Below are 9062 nucleotides of genomic sequence, written 5' to 3' on the forward strand. Positions count from 1 at the left end.
TGGGTTTTGAGTGGTTTTCTTATTTAATTCTAAACTTCAGAAAGAAATACAGAAGCTATGGGTTCTATTATTTTTCTCTGATAGCTCATAGATTTCTGAATCTAGCAAAATTGGTTTGAACATTTTTTGGATGATTATTCTGCAAGTTATGCATTTACTTAGCTATCTGTTATAACAAAAGAAAAGAAATTCGAAAATAGAAAAAGAAAACGTGTTTACGCCGAGGCCCCTGGGGTTTTTCCTTTTCTTTTCTCACAGAACAGCCCTTGGTCCACTATTGGCTTGAGTCACTAACATTGCGCAAAGCCCCCTGGACTTAACTAAAATCTAACCCGCGCTCCCTGACCGGCTTAAACAGTGCCCGCGGTACATTTTACGGCGGTGGGGCTTACCGGCGGCAGTAGAGCTCCGGCGGGGTGGTCAGTGACGTCTGGGAGGTCGCAACGGTCACGCCGATGTGCGGGTCGGTGTCGGAGGTGGTCGGAGCTACCCTGGCCACGAGCACAGGCGGCGGGGGTCGTCGGCGGTTCCTACTCCGGCCAAACCACGGCGGCATATATCAATTAGGGTGCACGAGGAGCTTCACGGGGTGACACAGAGGCCGTACGCGCAAGGAATTGGAAAACGGTGCAGGGGCTTACCCGGTCCACGTGCGCCGGCGGGTTCTTGAACTCCGGTGAGCACGACTGGGCTATTCCGGTGACGCGGGTCCCTGGGTCAAGCTTGAGTGAGACTCACGGCTTCACCAGGAAGCTCTCTGAGGGCTCGGATCGAACGGAGGAGGACGGAAGAGGGGCTGGCCACGGTGGTTGCTCTCGGGCGGCACTGGCGGGTCGCGGGGAGGTCGCCGGAGTTAATGGCTGGCTCGGGCGAGTCCGGCGAGGTACGGAGGAGGTAACGGGGAAGGCAGCCAAGCACTGGGGGGGGGGCTTTATAGCCGTGGCGCGGGCGTGGTCACGGGCGGCCGCGGGTGCGCGGGGGTTCGCGCACGGGCGTGCTCTGAGCGCGCCCCCGGATGCCAGCTCGCGTCGAACACGTGGAAGCTTGCTTCTGCCATGGTTCAACGGCCGATTAGAGCGCCATAGCGTGCGTATCTTGGCAAGGTCACTGTGTACGGTCGCTTCTCTGCTCCAAATCCTATCTTTTCGCTGTGAGTTCCAAGTCGAGATATGGTCGGGGTAGGGAGATAGAGAGGGGAGAAGTTTGCTGTGTCAGCCAAGCCCGAACCGAGACAAAAGGGGTGTCAAGTCGTGTCTAGCGCCCTAGGGTAGGTGTCATCTCTTTCCAGGGTGTTCTAGGGTTAATTTGGCACCATTTTGTCAATTGGGTCGAAGGGTTTTGAAAAGGGGATTAAGGTGAACATGTGGAGTCTTTGTGCAAGGGTTAGTTTTTGTACTTAGGCAAAAACTGAATTTTCCCTTGTGCTAAATCTTAGGTGAACTGTTTAGGGCTTTTCTGAAAACTTTTTGGGGGTACTTCCTTACTATTAATTGTAGGTTATTAAGTGTACTACAACTTTTATATTTGGCCCAAACCATGATCATAAGGTTTACATGATCTTTTGATCATGGCTTCAATTAGGGTTCCCATTGCCTATGGGGGTTTTGCTTTAGGGTTTTGGGAGATCCCCACTTAGATGTGCATGATAAGCTAGGGCATGACATCCAAGGTGGATTATACTTGCTTAGGACCTAGAATTCCAAGTTTGGTATACTCTGCCCAAATCAGTCTTCATGTGATAATGGGTAAAAGGGGGTAACCCTGGGATGGACACCCTGAGTAACACCTGGGGTGTTACAGCCCTCCCCCCCTTAAAGGAATCTCGCCCCGAGATTTAGGTAGAGTCCCTTGGAGGGGTGCTTGAAGGTGTGCTGGTGGTGTTTTTCCTTTACACTTAAGTTTCTCTTGTTAACTGCTCTTCGAATGTCATCCTCTTTGCAACTTCAGAAGGAAGCCCTTCTTAAGTTAAATCCACAACTTAGACTATCCTTGCTATCTAAGTTTTTCTTATAATTGGATTCAAAGGGCAGGTGGGGGTGGGGTTCGGGGTTACATACCGACTCCTTTGGGCAGAAAGTCGGGGAAGCGAGAGCGTAGAAAATCCTCAGTTTCCCATGTAGCTTCCTCTGCTGAATGGTGACTCCACTGAACCTTGTACATTCTGACCGACCTTGCCCGAGTTGATCTCTCTTTTTGATCTAGTACCTTGACGGGGTACTCTTGGTAGGATAAGTCTGGTTCTATCTCAATGTCTGGTTCCGGGAGTACTTCAGTGGGTAGACGAATGCATTTCCACAGCTGAGATACATGGAACACATTATGAACTGCTGACATGTGAGGTGGCAATTCCACTTGATAGGCTACGGGTCCACAACTTGCCTTGATCTCATAGGGTCCAATGTAGCGAGGAGCTAATTTGCCCTTGATCCCGAATCTCTGGACACCCTTGGTGGGTGATACCTTAAGGTAGACATGATCTCCCACCTCAAACTGTAGAGGCTTCCGCCTCTTATCATGATAGCTCCTTTGCCTGGCCTGAGCAGCTTCTAAGTTCTTGGTAATAACCCTGACCTTTGCCTCTGCCTCGAGTACCAAGTCTGGCCCAAAAATTTCCCTTTCTCCTGCTTGAGACCAGTTTAGTGGGGTCCTACACCTTCTCCCATATAATGCCTCAAAAGGTGCCATCTTCAAACTGGACTGATAGCTGTTATTGTAAGAAAACTCTGCCAAGGACAGACACTTGTCCCAATCCTTCCCGTAGTGTAGTGCACATGCTCGCAACATGTCTTCCAAAATCTGATTCACCCTTTCTGTCTGGCCATCTGTTTGTGGGTGATATGCTGAGCTTCGGATTACTTGGGTCCCGAGTGATTCTTGCAGCTTCTCCCAAAAGCGCGCCACAAACAGTGCTCCTCGGTCAGATATAATGGTCTTTGGAATACCATGCAATCTTACTATCTGATCAACATAAATTTCTGCGTACTTCTCTGTCTTGTGGGTGGTGTGCACTGGCAAGAAATGAGCAGTCTTGGTAAATCTGTCCACGATAACCCAAATAGAATCATGGTGCCTGGAGGTATTGGGTAATCCTACTATGAAGTCCATGCAAATATCCTCCCATTTCCAAGATGGTATGGGAAGGGGTTGCAAGGGGCCTGCTGCCTTCAAATGACTAGCTTTAACTCTCTGACAGGTGTCACATTCGGATATATACTTGGCAATTTCCCTTTTCATTCTAGTCCACCAATATAGAGATCTGAGATCATGGTACATCTTGTTGCTACCAGGGTGCATGGAGAATTTTGAAAGGTGAGCTTCATCTAGTATCTTCTTTCGGAGCTCAGGGTCCTTAGGAACAACCAATCGATCTCCAAACCATAGAATTCCCTTGCTGTCCTGTCGGAAACACTGGTATTTTTCTGCCTTTTGTTTGATCATATTCTTGATAACCTGAACACCCTTATCCTCAACCTGTGCCCTGACAATCTGTTCTTGCAATGTGGGCTCCACCGAGATATAGCTTAGGTTACCCGAAGAAACAACTTCCAGGTTCAGTTTGCACAACTGATCACACAGGGTGGTCACTCCCACATCCATGTTCATACAATTACACTGGGCTTTTCTGCTCAAGGCATCTGCCACAACATTGGCCTTTCCTGGGTGGTAATGCACCTCCAAATCATAGTCCTTGATTAACTCCAACCATCTCCTTTGCCTCATGTTCAGATCTGCCTGCGTGAAGATGTATTTGAGACTCTTATGATCAGTGTAGATGTTACAGTGAGCTCCCATCAAGTAGTGTCTCCAAATCTTCAGAGCATGGACTACCGCTGCCAATTCTAGATCATGCGTAGGGTAGTTCTGCTCATGGGGCCTGAGTGCTCGGGAAGCATAAGCAATCACTCTATTTTCTTGCATCAAGACACATCCCAAACCAGTACCAGAAGCATCACAATAAACTTCAAATGGCTTGGTGTTGTCAGGTTGAGCTAGCACTGGGGCTGTTGTCAAATGCTGCCTCAAGGTATGGAAGGCATCTTCACATTTTTGGCTCCACTCAAATTTGACTCCCTTCTTCAACAGTTCAGTCATTGGTTTGGCAATTCTGGAGAAATCCGGAATAAATCGTCGATAATACCCTGCTAATCCTAGAAAACTCCGAATCTGCTTCACTGTAGTCGGGGGTTTCCAATCCATTACCTCTTGCACCTTCTCAGGATCAACTGATATCCCATCCTGAGAAATTGTGTGACCTAAGAATTTAATCTCCTTCAGCCAGAACTCACACTTAGACAACTTAGCATAAAGATGATGATCGCGCAGTCGCTGAAGCACAATGTGCAGGTGCTCAGTATGCTCGTCCTCATTCTTGGAATAGACCAGAATATCGTCAATGAAAACGACCACGAACTTATCCAATTCTGGCATAAACACTGAGTTCATCAGGTACATAAAATAAGCCGGGGCATTGGTCAGCCCAAAAGACATCACCAGAAACTCATACAGTCCATATCTGGTAGAGAAAGCCGTCTTGGGAATATCGCTAGCGCGGATCTTGATCTGATGGTATCCTGAGCGAAGGTCTATCTTGGAGAATACCTTGGCTCCAACCAACTGATCAAACAGAACATCAATGCGGGGCAGCGGGTATTTGTTCTTTATAGTCACCGCATTGAGAGGACGGTAGTCAACACACATCCTCAAACTCTCATCCTTTTTCTTCACAAATAATGCTGGACATCCCCATGGTGAAGTACTTGGACGAATAAACCCCTTGTCCAACAGCTCTTGCAATTGTTTCTTCAACTCTGCCAATTCTGCGGGAGGCATCCTATAGGGTCTCTTGGAGACAGGAGCGGTCCCGGGTTGCAATTCGATGGCGAACTCAATATCTCGGTCAGGTGGCATCCCTGGCAATTCATCTAGGAAAACATCGGGGTAGTTACAGACTACTGGAATCTTTTCCACCGGGGATTCTAACATAACAAAGGCACAAGATCGGGTACAACCCTGGTCAGGTAAGAATAGTGTGGTCTCACCACAAGTGGGTGAGTGCACCTCAATGGCTCTGGCTGCAATATCCATAACTGCTTGGTGTCTGGTCAACCAGTCAGCTCCCAATATAATATCCACACTATCCAACCCCATTATCATTAGGGTAGTTTTGAAAATGAGACTACCCAGCTTAATTGGTACGTGCCTACAGATCTGATAGGAGGCAACCCTGCCCCTGGTGTTGAGATTGTAATACCCTCATTGGTGTGGTGAAAAGGCAATTGGCACTTGGAACAAAATTTGGTACTGATAAAACTGTGTGATGCACCAGAATAAAAAAGAACAATAGCAGGTTAATTCAAAACTGTAAAGATACCAGTCAAGACGGGTGCTCCCTCTGGGATATCAACCATGGTGGTGAAGTTTAGTCTGCCCTGCCTCACTTGCACCTTCTGTCTCTTGCCTTGGTTCTGATTTGCATTCTGTCCCTGCCTCTGTTGGTTCCTGGGGCAATTCTTGGCATAATGCCCAGTGTTGCCACAAGTGAAGCACCTATTGTCATTTGCCTGGCGGTACTGCTGCTGCTGATTATTCCGCTGAGCTGGAAATTGGTTGCGGTTGGGTGCCTGCTGCTGCTGCTGAGGTCGGATTACCCATCGCCCTTGCTGCTGCTGGGGTCCCCTGCCCTGGGTGTCGGACACAATTCTGAAACGTTGTGGCTGAGCTGAGGGTCCTGCCACGGGGGTCTTCCTCTTCTTCTCTGCCTGCCTAGCTGTAATGCAGTCCTCTTGGGAGATAGCCATGTTGACCAACTCATTGTAGCTGTTGGCCCTGACGGTGTTGAGACGATCCCGGAGCTTAGTGCTGAGCCCCCTTCTGAATCTGTCCCTCTTCTTCTCGTCTGTATCTGCATGATATCCCGCGTACTGGCACAAGTCATTAAAGGCCTGGGCATACTGCAACACTGTCCTGTTGCCCTGAGTGAGTGCCAAGAACTCATTGAGTTTCCTGTCCATGATCCCGGCTGGTATATGGTGTCCTCTAAAAGCTGCCTTGAACTCCCTCCACTCCACCTCTCGGTCCTCTGGCTGCATAGCAAGAAAATGATCCCACCAAGTCCTTGCGGGTCCGCGAAGCTGCTGGGTGGCGAACCTGACTTTGGTGACCTCTGAGCAAACTCCATGGAGCGGTGGGAATTTGGATTCCACCACTCGCAGCCACACATCTGCGTCAAGCGGGTCCTCCGCCCTTGTGAACAATGGAGGCTGGGTGCTGAGGAATTCCTGATAGGTGGCCGCCGCGGGGTGACGCTGATGGTCTCCACCACCATAATGCTGAGGTGGTGGCTGACGTTGAGCCAGTTGCCTCAGGATCTCATTCTGCTGAGCCATGAGCTCTTGCAGAGTGGGAGGTGGTGGCGGCGGTGGAGGAACGCGCTCGTTCTGGCCACGACGCTGCCTCCCGGCCATCTGAAAAACCACAGATTTACTTAACACCATAGTTCCAATTTCAAGATTTCATCACGGGGGAAAAGTTAAAACAGCATGATAGACTCTGACTTCAACAAAAGGGGTTTTAAGAGGCATAATTTCTTCCTTCCAAAATTAAACTGATAATAGCATCCATCAAACAAGCTCCCAAGAGAGTTTAACACGATTACATCCAATTGTTCCAAAATGACTCAACTCTATCTAGCCTAGTACCCCAAGGGTGCAAAAGCTAAGCTAGCTGCGAGGAGTCCGACTATCCAACCTCTAAGCTATCCTGAACACCTAGTGGGCGAACGAAGCAACACTCGACTCGGGGGAAGGTGGTCTTCCCGAGCCAGCAGTGTCCACACTGGAGGCAGGCTCATCTCCTCCCTCAATGTCGACGTCCTCGTTGTCCTCCTGGTCCTGGATCTCCTGGTGATGCATGTCTAGGTGCTCGTTAGCCTCAGCAAGCTGCTGCTGAGTGTTAATGAGCTGATCCTCGAGAACCTCAATGGTGTTCTCCCTGGTGCCTACCAGCTCCTCCAACTCCTGAATATCGGTGGATAGCTGCTCCACCTGCAAGTCCTTCTCCACCAATTCTTGAGATAAATCAACCACGAGTTCCTCTCTGTTATCCAACGTAATCTTTGTTGCCTCCAGCAATGCCATCAGATGGGACATTGCCTCACCGCGCATCACCTGCAGACGGTACAGAGCATTCATGCACCGTACTGTCAAGTGCGCAGTCTGACCTGGGTAGATGGCCCAGATGTCCTTGGCATGCTCCACCCGATCCTTCCACATTGGGTCATCCTCCTTCTCAGCGGGGAACAAGCCAATGGGGTGGGTAGCCAGCTCCAAGGGATGGAATCCACAGAAGGTAGTCAATCCATGCAGAGCGATCGCCTCGATCGTGTCCTCTGCCCGGTACCCGAAAGATTCTGAGTCCAAGGAGCGCCAGCCTAGCTGCAGGGGATGAGGCTCCAACGTCATCCTCACCATACAGCGGGGCACCCGGTGCTTCTCGAACTGCTGCACCGCGTACTGAGGGGGTGTTGTGTATCCAGCCCCCTGAAGTACCTCCCACAAAATGCGGGGAAAGCCCTCTCGTGCAAGTCCGTCAGTGTGGGTCAGTGCATTTCCGTCATCGGAGGATCCGTGGGAAGTCATCTGTGTACGGTTAAGCGTAAGTAAAAGAAAAAGAATTATAAAAAGAACAAGGAAAAGTAAAAATCAGCCTTTCTCTAGTTAAGTAAAAAGGCACTAGGGACCTAGTTGGTTGTTATCTTGTTTTTAAGTCCTTTTCTCAGTTATCCATTTGCTTAATTATGAATGCATGCATGCTCGTCCTGAACGGCCTCACAACAAGATAAAAGGAATTAGGGAGGAACTCCCATCCTGTAAAAGTGGCCTGTAGGGCCTAGTTACTTAGCCACCTAGCTACCCTCCTCTTATCCTAAGGCTTCACGTCCTAGGTCTATCCTGCTCGTCCTACTATCTATTCAACCTTGTTTCTATCCAGTTTTTATTTAGAAAAATGGATGGTATTTACATTTTATTGATTCCTCTGTGGTGGTACAAGCTCCGATACCAGCTGTGGCGGAACTGCCCGAATTATTCCGACTTAAGTGCCCAAGTCCCGCCTTAGCGGCTAAACCACACTTAAATGGGAATAACCCGTCAATCCCTCGGATCTGGTCCGACATGGCCACTGACAGGATCAAGTACCACAATCTCACTCGAAGGTGAGTCACAGAGCAAATACAGTAAAGCATAAAACCATACATGCCACAATGTTAACTTATTACATCACCATCATCATCATCGGAGTTTTTGGCAAAAGTATCCATCATTGTTCGAAGTGCAGCGGAATAAAACTAACGATAATTAAACAGAGAGATGGGGAAGCCTGTCCCATCACTCCTCATGCTCCTCCTCAGCCGAGGCAGGGTCCCACTCAACAGTCCAACCCGGTGGCAAGGTGGACGGCCAAGTTATCCCAGCAACCATCTCCTCCAGAGAACCTGTAAAAATTATGCCACAAGCAAGGCTGAGTATACTAATACTCAGCTAGACTTACCCGGTGTGAGGAGTCTACTCCTCTACCTCTAGACATGCAGCTGTTTGGCTGTGGGGTTTGGTTGCCAAAAGCACTAGCTGAGTTTCTAAATCAAGATTTTAACTTAATCAAAGTTAAGTGTGACTCTCTTAAGGCTAAAAGTGGACTATCTACTCATACATGGTAGCAAGCATTATTACAATCAACATCTTATCTCAACTCATCATACTTCCACTTATTACTCAATGCAGTACAATGGATCAAGCAGTCTCATTAGCTGCGAGAAGCAGACGATTCGAATCGAGTTTTTATCCTTGCAAGGTAAACCTAAACACACGACATGCAGGGGCACTCCGTCCCCACACATATCAACCGTCCCCATCGATTCCCCGTCAGCAGATCAGGGCTCACCCTCTTGGCGTACAATGCCCCACTGACCCCGACTGGCCGTCGTGCAGTGACCGCACTTGTACCCACCATAACCGGAATGGGAGACCTCGTCTCAGGTCGCGTGAGGGGTAAAGTCCACTGCCAGG

This window comes from Zea mays, chromosome 3, assembly GCF_902167145.1.
Source record: "Zea mays cultivar B73 chromosome 3, Zm-B73-REFERENCE-NAM-5.0, whole genome shotgun sequence".
Taxonomy (NCBI): Eukaryota; Viridiplantae; Streptophyta; class Magnoliopsida; order Poales; family Poaceae; genus Zea; species Zea mays.